We start from the raw sequence: 14,025 nt of genomic DNA, 5'->3' as shown, positions 1-14,025 counted from the left end.
TGTTTCCTCATGAAACATTCTCGCCTTTTATTTAATCTAAAAAATCAAGATTACTTTTTGGTCAACCAATTTTATGGCGAGATGCTTTAAAACTGCGGATGTAGGTCAAAATTGGTGTACTAAATTTCGATCTGAGTAGTTTAATGTGTGAATTAGATTGCACCAGCTCAGGATAGGCTTCAATCGAAATTGGATGTAAAATAAAGGCTACTTTGTGATTCCAATCGGCGTTTATAACGACCTGAAGGTTTGCTGAGGTCTATCATATCTTAAGCATGAATAAATCAGTGTTAAAACTATTCTATTGAACGATCTTGGTGATATTATGTAAGTTCGATATTGGTGTACACATTTAGCTTGAAAAATCTCATCTCCTGAGGCGTATAGTATTCTGCGTAATTCTCTTTTGAAACTTATCGTGGGTTAAAATATGAATTCGATTTTTGAAACGGATGATAACCGACGAAAAATTCGATGCTCGTATAACATATGTCAAAACGAAGGATAGATGTGGAGCAAGCGTTGATTAAAGAAGCTGCTTGAAATAGCACTTGAAAAGCAGATTATTCACCAATAGAAAGATTATGCTTGGCATGTCTGGTTGGGCTGTGTATTAATTGAGCTGCTTGCAAGAATCAAACCATTAATTTGTAGACGATAACTGTCGTCTAAACTGATTATAATATAATTTTGATGCCATCAAATACAGAAACGTACGATGATTTGGAAATCGCAAAGGTGTTTGTGTTTCACCATGATAACGCTTAGACCACATATAAGTTTGGTCACTCGTTGAAAAATTGTTGCAGCTTGAATGGGAATGTGTTACACATCCACATATTCGCCGACCTTGCACCATCAGATTACCATTCGTTTCGTTCTTTTGCAAAAGCTTGAATTGGTAAAACCTTGTACTGCTCGATGAGGAGATAATAATATCGTTGTTGGAATTGTTTTTTTGCTGAAAAAGATAAAGAACTTTTTTTGATGCGCGGAATCATGAAGTTGCTGAAAATGGCAAAAGATAATCAAATACAAAATGGAACAAATATATTGTTTTCATAAAGTTTTTATTGTTTTCCCATGAATAAACATTCAAGCCTGTTTATTTTGTATTATTAAAATATAAATAAACGCTCATTACTTTTTTGGCCAACCCAAAAATATGGCGAGATTGGTTTAAGAACTGTTATGCTTATGCTAGTGTCCAAAATTGTGTGTACTAAAATTTCGATCTGCTGAGAATTTATGTGCTGAAGAGTGCACCATACGATCAAGGAGGTCAATGCGTGAAATTGATGTTGGATAATAATTATAGGCCACTGAGTCAGTAATCCAATCGGCGTTTTGTAACGATCCTGAGAGTTGCTGAAATCTTAACATATCGGGAAATCGAGTGTGTGAAAACTCATTTTGATAAACAGACTTGGATACATTTATGGTAAGCTCGATATTGGGTAGACAATGAGCTGGAAAGGCAATTCATTCTCTACACTGAGCTATTGACATCTCTGCGATTCTCTTTGAAAGTGAGGAAACTGATCGATTTTTTGAACGTATGATAACAGCGAGACAAAAATGATCGGTCCTACAACAACTACTCTCTGCACTATTGCCGATTCGTTTCAGCAGTGCGAGTTCCTGCCTCTCGCGAGTAGAGGCATATGTGTTTAACCAAGAAGCTACTTTCTCCGAGCTCTCTCGCTCGTTGCAGTATTTTATTTTAATGTTCTTTCTTGAACACGTGCGTAGTTTTGTTTTCCTTGGTGTGGCTCCATAACTACGCAACGGTCGTTTCGAAGGAAGAGATTTCGCGTGTAACGTGAATTCCGCATGCAGACTTGCGGGCATGTCCTTGTATCGTATCTTTCTGTATAACTTTACGAGTGAGTGGTACAGTGGCGAACTTGGGACTACGACTACTCTGTTAGATTGGCGGGAAAATCTGAAAAGACTAGATTCTAAAAGTTATTTCCGTTGGCGTTGACATTAGGTTCTTTGGCAAGCGAGAATTTATGCGTTAATCTTGTTTCGCATCCAATTTCTAATACGTAACGTTGCAGCGCCTCTCGTCCACGGGTAGGACAGTGATACGACACGGGTTTACGCAAACAAGTCTGTACGCGCCTTTACTTTAAAGATAAGCGGGGAAAGATAAAAGGTCTAAACGTTAAATGAGAAAGAATGTAAGTAAGGCTGTACAACGCCACAGAAATAACAGGCATTTTTTCCCACGGCGCTATTTTTACGCGCACACGTGTTTTATGCATTCGCGTTTTATGCGATCCGGTTTGCGAGACAGAAACGGGAGTTTGTTTTTTCGAGTTGCGTTTGCGCTTTAAATTCGTGGATGACGGCAAATAGTCACGATGTCGATGGAATGAAAAGTATAGGCGGTATTACAATCGTACGCGGAAATTGTTGGGGTAATTGTGTACTTTAACGGACCCAGCCCCGATGACCTTGACCTTGATATATGCTGTCAAGGTCACCCTCCTGAGTGACCTTGAAGAAGTTTTAGCCGTCGCTCGTTGTTTGTTAAAAAGTTATAAACAAAGAAAGTTTCATGATTTCGCACGAATTTTTAGCTGTCCACGTGAAGCAAGGACTTGAGTTTGACATATATTACGAAGGACCTTCCCGAATAACCCGCACTAGGTTTTAGCCGTCGATCGTTGTTTGTTAAAAAGTTATTAACAAAAATGTTTAATGAAATAAGCATAATTTTATACCATATACGCTTACGAAAGAGTATATTTGATGGAATTTTAGCTTTAAATCCGCCGGACTCCGTGCGTGTACCAGGTGATCAAAAATCTGCACGGTGAAATCCGTTACACTGGCCCCGTCGGGGGGGAGGGGCAAAGCCCCTCCCCCCAACCCTCCGCGAAGCGGGCTGAAACGAGCGTATGTGTCCGGGGCTCCAGTTTCGGAAAATATAACTAACCAGGTTAGGTTGGTTAGGTTAAGTTAAAGCAGAGAACACTTTGTATTTAACTGTTTGTGCTTTTCGTTAAAGTGAAGAATACTTTTGTACTTATATTAAAAGAAACTATTCTATATATTAACAATTCACTGCTTTAAATGACTTTCCTCTCTTCGTTCATATACATATCGTCGTTTATATCTTTCAATATTCAATATTCTTTCAAAATAACTACTATATTTTCGAAATTGCTTTTGTTAATAACTTTTTCATAAACAACGATCGACGACTAAAACCTAGTGCGGGTTATTCGGAAGGTGACCTTTTGTAATATATGTCAGTATCATTTCTTGCTTCACGTGGACAGCTAAAAATTCGTGCGAAATCATTAACCTTTCTTTGTTTATAACTTTTTAACAAACAACGAGCGACGGGCTAAAACTTCTTCAAGGTCACTCAGGAGGGTGACCTTGACAACAAATTTTGTACATCCATACCCATTCAATTTTCAAATTCATATGTCAAGGTCAAGGTCATCGGGGCTGGGTCCGTTAAAGTACATAATTACCATTGTTGACAATGACGACGTAGAAAAGTACAAATTTCCTTGTACTTGTCACTTATTCGTTAATCTCTTTTTTTTTCTTCACGCACGTACATACGTAGATACACACACACACACACATACATGCAGATCTGCGCGCACTTGTACATCCATACCCATTCAATTTTCAAATTCATATACATAGATATATGCACTACACGGCGCAATGAATACACTATATATTTTACGCTCGATACGAAAAGATCTAATGAGAGCAAGTTGGTTTTTCCTGTGAACGAAGAGAAAAAAATTTCGACAGAGGAAATCTCGATGCTCGATGTGAAATGTACGTATGTACAAACGTATAAACCGAAATAATAATACGGGCACAGTTGCATACGACGCGCATGAGACGAGTTCGAAAATGGGTAATAAATGCATTCATCATGCTTAACTAAAATTGCATTATATTAATCTATCATATATATTATAATTATATTAATTTATATATCAATTTATAATATGTACAAATCAGTCGACAGAGAGAAAGAGAGAGAGAGAGAGATTCGGCGAAATTTACATACATTAACGCAGTATTTCAGTATCTCTACAACGCTTAATCGGAATAATTAAATAGGTAATTATTTTGCCATTAATCCGCCATTGATGTTCAAAAGGTCAACTAAATATCATCAAGAATCAGTCACTAAATCTATTATTATTGCGTCCCCCCTCTCTCTCTAAATACCAGGTAAGCTAAATTACACAATAAATTTGATCATAGAAATAAAAAAATAGAATCCACCGACTTATACATGTCCACGTAAATGGCTAAATATCATTCAAAGGTAATTTGTTAATCGTACAAACTGTTCCCGTATTGTTTAATATTTCATTTAAATAATAATGCTACAGAGAAGGCTGATGACCAATGAAAGAAAAATGATAATTTGTGAAACTCGCTAACAAGTAATGGAGTAGCGGATTATTTTTCGCAATGAAACGCACAAACGGCATTTTTATGTCCGAACCAGCGTGGGTACACAAAAACATCGATTTTATAAATCGATAAAATTATCAATAGAAACCTTGCCAGAAATAGCTAACGCAAAAATAACAGAGTACAATAACGGAGTACAAGATGCGCATGAGACGTTTGAACAAACATTCCTTGATATAGAAGAATATAAGGTCGAAAGGAGTAAACAGCATTGCAGATTGGCATATTGCAGAAAAGTGCTCGGAAATTGCAATATTGAAAATTTGAAATTTTAAGTTTAACATTTTTATCATTACGATAGCTTTTCAACTCCTGACAGTCCTATATAAGTGAGGAGGCGTGTCATGCTCACGTTATCTTGTCGCAATTGTTCGACTCGCGCCATTCAGCTTACGTGTCAATCGATACGGCAAAGTTCAACAATATCTTACTACAGATAAAGATGAGTCAACTTCCTTTTTAAATCAATATTGGAATTTCAATAATTAAGACACACTTGTTCCATAAAAAAACAACACCCTCGAGTTTTGCGATACGCGAGAGAGGAGGCAGCGGTGCAGAAGGTGAAATAAACATTTATGCTGGAACTTGGCGCGTGTATCAGGTAAAATTTAAAGTAATTCATGCTTGCCACTCGACTGTGTGAAATAAGTGGTCACAACAAAACAGATAGTCACACGATATAAATGTGTAACACACACATGTGCTTCGTGTCCTTGCATGCTCGTCGTGCATCGCATGATCGTACGCACGTCTGATGCTACTTTGAAACGGATTATACATAATTATGCGTAATAACGAGGGAATTAATGTGACTGTTGCCCGGCTGCCACGCGAGAATCATCTGATATTACATACTGCAAACTCAAAAAAGTACGCGATAACGCGTTGTCTTATGACTACCCACGTCGTTTGAAATATATTTACAACGTACTGAAAAAAATATACCTATGTTAAGAACAACCTAGTTTGGGAAAATATTGGCTTGGCCAAAAAGTAATTGCGTTTTTTTCCAATAGATGGACATACATGTCTTGAAATGTAACTAACTTCATTCTAAACCGCAAATTCATTATGTAGCTTAACAACTCACAGTTCCAGCTTGTTTTACAAAAAGAAAGTATACGATTTCGTTAACAATTGTTTGTTTGCCGTCGATTTCAAAATGGAAAATCAAAAAGAACATTTTCCTCATATTTCGTTTTATTACTTCCGAAAAGGGAAAAACGCTGTGCAAGCTCATAAAAAGTTATGTCATGTATATGGCGAAGATGCTTTAAAACTGCGGCAGTGTCAAAATTGGTTTACTAAATTTCGATCTCGAGATTTTAATGTGAAAGATGCACCACGCTCAGGAAGGCCAATCGAAATTGATGATGACAAAATAAAGGCATTGATCGATTCCAATCGGCGTTTAACGACACGAGAGATTGCTGAGAATCTTAACATATCGAAATCGAGTGTTGAAAACCATTCAAAACGACTTGGATACATTAGTAAGCTCGATATTTTGGTACCACATGAGCTCAAAGAAATTCATCTCACTGAGCGTATTGACATCTGCGATTCTCTTTTGAAACGTGAGGAAAATGATCGATTTTTGAAACGTATGATAACAGGCGACGAAAAATCGATCGTCTACAACAACGTCAAACGAAAACGATCGTGGAGCAAGCGTGATGAACCTGCTGAAAGCACTTGAAAAGCAGATATTCACCAAAGAAAGATTATGCTGTCAGTCTGGTGAGACTTTAAAGGTATTGTGTATTTTGAGCTGCTTGCAAGGAATCAAACCACTAATTCAGACGTATACTGTTGTCAACTGGATAAATTAAATGATGCCATCGAACAGAAACGTCGAGAATTGGTGAATCGCAAAGGTGTTGTGTTTCACCATGATAACGCTAGACCACGTACAACTTTGGTCACTCGTGAAAAATTGTTGCAGCTTGGATGGGATGTGTTACCACATCCACCATATTCGCCAGACCTGGCACCATCAGATTACCATTTGTTTCGTTCTTTGCAGAACGCCTTGAATGGTAAAACCTTGACTGCTGATGAGGATATCAAATCGTTGTTGGAATTGTTTTTTGCTGAAAAAAATAAGAACTTTTTTGAGCGCGGAATCATGAAGTTGCCTGAAAAATGGCAAAAGATAATCAAACAAAATGGACAATATATTGTTTCATAAAGTTTTTGTTTCCCATGAAACATTCGCCTTTTATTTATATAAAAAAAAACGCAATTACTTTTTGGCCAACCCAATATATGGCGAAGATGCTTTAAAACTGCGGCAGTGTCAAAATTGGTTTACTAAATTTCGATCTCGAGATTTTAATGTAAAAGATGCACCACGCTCGGGAAGGCCAATCGAAATTGATGATGACAAAATAAAGGCACTGATCGATTTCAATCGGCGTTTAACAACCCGAGAGATTGCTGAGAATCTTAACATATCGAAATCGAGTGTTGAAAACCATTTAAAACGACTTGGATACATTAGTAAGCTCGATATTTTGGTACCACATGAGCTCAAAGAAATTCATCTCACTGAGCGTATTGACATCTGCGATTCTCTTTTGAAACGTGAGAAAATGATCCATTTTTGAAACGTATGATAACAGGCGACGAAAAATCGATCGTCTACAACAACGTCAAACGAAAACGATCGTGGAGCAAGCGTGATGAACCTGCTGAAAGCACTTGAAAAGCAGATATTCACCAAAGAAAGATTATGCTGTCAGTCTGGTGGGACTTTAAAGGTATTCTGTATTTTGAGCTGCTTGCAAGGAATCAAACCACTAATTCAGACGTATACTGTTGTCAACTGGATAAATTAAATGATGCCATCGAACAGAAACGTCGAGAATTGGTGAATCGCAAAGGTGTTGTGTTTCACCATGATAACGCTAGACCACGTACAACTTTGGTCACTCGTGAAAAATTGTTGCAGCTTGGATGGGATGTGTTACCATGATGTTACCACATCCACCATATTCGCCAGACCTGGCACCATCAGATTACCATTTGTTTCGTTCTTTGCAGAACGCCTTGAATGGTAAAACCTTGACTGCTGATGAGGATATCAAATCGTTGTTGGAATTGTTTTTTGCTGAAAAAGATAAGAACTTTTTTGAGCGCGGAATCATGAAGTTGCCTGAAAAATGGCAAAAGATAATCAAACAAAATGGACAATATATTGTTTCATAAAGTTTTTGTTTCCCATGAAACATTCGCCTTTTATTTATATAAAAAAAACGCAATTACTTTTTGGCCAACCCAATATATGGCGAAGAGGCTTTAAAACTGCGGCAGTGTCAAAATTGGTTTACTAAATTTCGATCTGCAGATTTTAATGTGAAAGATGCACCACGCTCAGGAAGGCCAATCGAAATTAATGATGACAAAATAAAGGCACCGATCGATTCCAATCGGCGTTTAACGACACGAGAGATTGCTGAGAATCTTAACATATCGAAATCGAGTGTTGAAAACCATTCAAAACGACTTGGATACATTAGTAAGCTCGATATTTTGGTACCACATGAGCTCAAAGAAATTCATCTCACTGAGCGTATTGACATCTGCGATTCTCTTTTGAAACGTGAGGAAAATGATCGATTTTTGAAACGTATGATAACAGGCGACGAAAAATCGATCGTCTACAACAACGTCAAACGAAAACGATCGTGGAGCAAGCGTGATGAACCTGCTGAAAGCACTTGAAAAGCAGATATTCACCAAAGAAAGATTATGCTGTCAGTCTGGTGGGACTTTAAAGGTATTGTGTATTTTGAGCTGCTTGCAAGGAATCAAACCATTCATTCAGACGTATGCTGTCGTCAACTGGATAAATTAAATGATGTCATCAAACAAAAACGTCGAGAATTGGTGAATCGCAAAGGTGTTGTGTTTCACCATGATAACGCTAGACCACGTAGAAGTTTGGTCACTCGTGAAAAATTGTTGCAGCTTGGATGGAATGTGTTACCACATCCACCATATTCGCCAGACCTGGCACCATCAGATTACCATTTGTTTCGTTCTTTGCAAAACACCTTGAATGGTAAAACCTTTACTGCTGATGAGGATATCAAATCGTTCTTGTAATTGTTTTTTGCTGAAAAAGATAAGAACTGTTTTGAGCGCGGAATCATGAAGTTGCCTGAAAAATGGCAAAAGATAATCAAACAAAATGGACAATATATTGTTTAATAAAGTTTTTGTTTCCCATGAAACATTCGCCTTTTATCTATATAAAAAAAAACGCAATTACTTTTTGGCCAACCCAATATTTTCTCGAAAAAACAAAAAATATTACGCAATATTTGTTTGATATTCTAAACAAATTACGTAAGTGTTGCAACAAACCGTTGATTGATTCAACAATTGCGATTTAACTGAGTAAAACTGATACGATCTATCATGCTATAAACGCAATCAGTTCGTTGAATATGACATTTGAATGAGAATGGCTTTATCGATTTAATCGTTTTTTTTTCCAGTGTGCACATGAATAAACGTTACATTTCCGCACGACTCGCATTTTCCTGCAGACAATGCTAAATACGGAAACGCGTTCCAGTAGCCTGCTTCAACTATTAATATCCACGAAGCGCAATCATTTCAATCTTGTTTACACATGACAAACGCGTAGGAAACACTCTTTACTAACAATAAGTCGATAGTCGTTGCTGATATCGCTCGAAGAAATTGTTCTATCGGCAGATTAAGCCGGCAATTTTAATTCATCGCGGACAAGCCGAGTCGGCAAATTATAATGACGCAATGATCCGATATCGCTATCTATTCCCGCTAACAGGATACCCGCTTTTGTGATATCGTGTGATTCACCAGAGAGTGTGCAATTACATTCCGTGAAATCATTTATAATTATCGTCACGTTATTCTATGAATGATGTTGTTCGTTATTTTAACATTGTGAGTACGAGTGATAAACGGTATCAGTATTTGTCTCTTCTTATAAGAAAAAAAAGTCGAAACAATAGAACACACATTACATGCCTAGTTTGTTTTGCAGTCGAGCTAAAAAAGTCCTAAAAAAACTAAAACAAAAGGTGATCAAGTCACATCAAAGTGGGCAATTCGGTTCTTGTAACACGCATTTGCGCGCTTAGAATACCAAGTCTTTTAGTAAGTACTTCATTTATCGATATATATTATTTAAGATCGATGATGAAATATATTTATATGAAATATATTGCTCTTGTTTCATCTCGGAATCTCCCAACACGTACTACGTAAGTATTCGAAACTTCGATGGCAATGTATGCTAAAATTTACATACATTCACCCACAGAAAAGATTTCTGGACTTAATGCTATTACTCTTTAATCTATCATAAAATAAGATCGCTATAGCGACAATCATATTTATTATTGAAAAGAAGCATATTTTAATCTCGAATAGAAAATTCTAAAATCTAGATTAAAATAATCTTGGTGCTATCTCATTCATTTTCTCAGAAGGATTTAGATAAAAATTTGTAGCAAGTTCACAATATTCTTGATTTCAGAATATTGTGAGATCTAAAAGACATCTTATTCTATTCTTCTAAGAGAATTTGTAGAATCTGCACAAAACGGCCAATATTTATGTGTTGCAATCGAAAATCGGGAAAGTGTTTCTGTTATTTACAATGAATAAGTGGAAATGTCTTATCTCGAATCTTATTTCTCAAGTAAGTATATTGTATATACTTACTTACATTTCCATATCTTTTAATATTTCTTGTAGAGTATTGCACTTATTCATTGTAAATAACAGAAACACTTTCCCGATTTTCGATTGCAACACATAAATATTGGCCGTTTTATCCGAATAAAGGACGCAGAAGCGCCGAGTCGACGAGCGACTGTGAGAAAATGATGCGTCGACATTGACAAAACCTACTATAAAGTGGCGCTAATATCAAATTATTCTACATACAAGGATATATAAGCATAAATTTGTACATGTTACTCTTGTCTCGAGACAGTAAGACAATCTTATTTAATTCGAGAGAGAAGAATAGAAATTACTGATTTAAATAAAAAATTGTTTTATTTTCATATTTTTTATACTTGTAATACGATTAAATTAGTCAAGAATATTTTTCGTCTTGTTATCAGAAATCCTTTCTGAGGGTGTTCTGTTCGTGGTTTTTAAGTATTCTTCTAATCTCACAAAAAAACTGCTTTGTTGAACTGCGCTTGCGTTTAATAAGTATGACTAACTCTTAATGACAAGCTGATGTTCACAAATCAAGTAGTGGTGTTATTAATAGCAAATTAACATCAATTATCCGAACATCGATTAATCGAGAGGCAACGATACATTTATTACAAATTACTCCATATAAATTTATTTGAGAAAAAAAAAAAAATAAAATTGATGTTTTAAACAAGATAATGTAAGCAATGTACGCTTCATGTTTGTATAATATAGAAAGAAGAGTATAAAAACGAATTGTCACTTGTCTAACATACATATCCGTTCCTTTAACCCTTTTGTTCGTGAAAATATATCATAGCCGTTGATGTTACCTACTCAAAAGTAAAAATAGATTTCGTTTCGATAACTGGACAAGGCTGAAACACATATACATTATATAATTACATTAATAATCATAAAGGGACAAATTATGAATTGGTATTTATTTACATGTTTCAGCTTAATTGTTTGTTTTAATGTTCGGGTTATCAGTGTCGAGCTAACTGAAGTTTTATGTATGTATAAAAGTTCTTCTCTGATAGTAAGTACAGCGCAAGTGGCTTTTATAATTTCAATTGATGATTTCAAAGATAACAAATAAAATCGTATAACGTAATAATATTATTACCATGTACATACAATATCCTATATGAAAATTTACTAAACTGGTAGGTCACAGTCTTGTATTTTTCTAATATCATGAAAATCTAAAATAAATAAATAAATAAATAGATGTGAGAAAAAATCAAAACATATATATATATATATGTAATAAACCCACATACGCACAGATACACACACACACACACACACACAACACACACACACACACACACACATTCTTATAGTTACATTACAGAGCATACAGGCATCTATAATTAATAAATTTTAATTAAGACAATTGCCCGTTAAAAAAACCACGCTTTTTCGGACTTTGCGTCTGGCGACTTATTTGGTTGCTAATGCAATAAGAAAAATTATACGTTCGCGCGCCCTAATCTCGATTCATTTTAATCGCAAAGTACGTTGCATAACTAATACGTGGAAAGACAAGTGTGTGCGATATCGTTGCGAAGGGAACGACGATATCGTCGACGTTGTATTTTTAACGACTAGTAAGTATCGAGACGAAATCAGTAGTATTATAAATAATTTACGCGCGGAGAACACTGCACCATATCAAGCATACCTTGACTCGATGGAAATAACACGTAATATTCCTTTCGCTTTTAAGGGGATCCTGGAGTGGCCAGTGAACTCCGTCGCGGCGTCTGAATTACCGGCGGAATCGATGATTTTCCTGTATTTTCTTTTTATTGAACTCACAGAATGAAAAATCCTTTTCCACGATGAAAGTACACACAATAATGTAATGTAAAAAGCAGGACTTAACTTTCCAAACGGAAAAAAATCACAATTTTGATTCAGCCACGATTTCACAGGCATACGTAGGCACGAAATGATCACGAATCTTTCTGCACTAATTACTTTTACACTAGGCTTCTAAACTCATTTCTAAAAGCTTCCCCATATCTTTCATTTTGTTCCGTCCTTGCGATTATCGAATTTTGGCCACACGAACTGCAAAACATTTATATTAAGAACATTAATGTACGAGGTGACGTCATAATAAGCCGATAATAAAACTGTAAATTTTTTTGTCGTTTTTAACATAAAGTCGAGTTTCGCTCGGTATATTTCTTTGTATACTTTAATCGTGGAGAAGGATTTTTCATTCTATACGATCATGAAAGAGTAATTAGTACAGTAAGATCGACCGATTCCGCCGGTAATACAGACGACTCCAGGATCCCCTTAACGTTTCTTGGCTTCGTGGCGCGTTAACGCGGCTTGTACAAATCGATTTGACCAACTTGTATCTCCTTCATTATGCTTAACGTAAAGCACGATAAGATTATTCGTCTCATTTGTATATCATCGAATCATCTGTCAAGTTGGCGTTAATCGTTAACGTGCACCGTTAACAATAAATTGAAACGAATTGCCACTTGCCTAATACACATACTCATCTTTTACACTTTTTGTTCGTGAAACGAGCATTTTATCGTAGAGATTGATGTTGTTTACTCAAAAGTAAAATAGATTTGTTCGTTTCGATAACTGGACAAGTCGGTCCGTGCACGACAGGTCTGAAACGCATATCGATACACACGCAAATTGTGTAAGCAAGACATCCCGAAGCATCGTGCATTCTTTTCTGCGAGTTCTTATTATATGCCGCAAGTTCTTTTCCGGGAACAAAAGCGAATTATCAGACGGAGCATTCATTGCATTTCGCGCGATGCTCAAACTACCAATATAATTTGATAATTATAAATTAAACCTTACACTCAATTATACACCGTACCCAAAACTAGTCCCAATTTAAACTGGAATTTAAATGGGTCAAAAATAAATTTCAGTTCACGCTTAAATTATTTGCACGTGTGTGTGTGTAAAAGTCCAATATCGTTCAGGGAAAGCGTAAGAGACACAAATAATCTCGAGATAAATTGTCTACGCCTTCGTAACTCCGAATTGCTAAATCGAGACCGTAATCGGTTGAGCATCCGCTACCGACTTCCGCGAAAAACGACTCGCAGTCACGATGATCAGAATGCCTCGTGCACGCGCGCTTCGCGGTCGCGAAAAGGAGCATCGCGACTTCGGCTTGCTTGTTGCTCGATGGCACGCACGCACGCACGCACGCACTCATGCATATGAATTTTTAATATTTGACTTTCGCCTTGACCTCTTCGGCGACGCCGCCCCACTTGAGCTTGTAAACGCGCGATCGCCACTGTATGAGGGGATCCAGGACCGCCTGGAGGAAAAGGTACGGCTCGTGGTCTCGCTGAGCAGCCAGCCGCACATGAACTCGAGTTTGTTGAACGCAACGGGCCGTTCTGGCACGACGCACAGCAGCATCCAATCGAACATGAACCACAGGAGTACGTGCACCAGGTAAAAAACTAGGGAGTCCCACTCGAAGAGCACGCTGGCTGCCCAGGAAGCGCACCCGCCCAGCACGAGGCACTCGCTCAGCGGCTCGAGCACGATGGTGGTGGCAGCATCGCGACCCGCAGCTTCGCCCACCGGCGCAGCCTCGCCTGGAAGGTGTTCACCTCGCAGTTGCCGCTGTTCTGGAGCGCCGGCTGCGAGGAGACGGTGATGCGCCAGCCGCGGTCGGTCAGCGACTTGGCGTAGAAGAAGTCCTCCGCGAGGTAGATGCCGAAGGCCTTCAGGCCGCCGACCTCGTCGAGAGTGCACTTCCGCAGCAGAGCGACATGCCGGTGTGGCAGTTTATCCTGAGCAAGTCCCGGCGAGGTACATGCGGGA

General features: G+C 37.5%; 1 pseudogene; it reads right to left on the bottom strand.

Moving 5' to 3' along the window:
* Positions 1–13,236: 13,236 nt before the first annotated feature.
* LOC113563281 lies at positions 13,237–14,022 on the bottom strand (annotated as a pseudogene).
* Between the last annotated feature and the right edge of the window lie 3 nt (positions 14,023–14,025).

The sequence above is a fragment of the Ooceraea biroi genome, chromosome 13 (genome assembly GCF_003672135.1).
Source record: "Ooceraea biroi isolate clonal line C1 chromosome 13, Obir_v5.4, whole genome shotgun sequence".
Taxonomy (NCBI): Eukaryota; Metazoa; Arthropoda; class Insecta; order Hymenoptera; family Formicidae; genus Ooceraea; species Ooceraea biroi.
The sequence above is the reverse complement of the archived record's forward strand: the minus strand, read 5'-3'. Positions and strand labels throughout refer to the sequence as shown.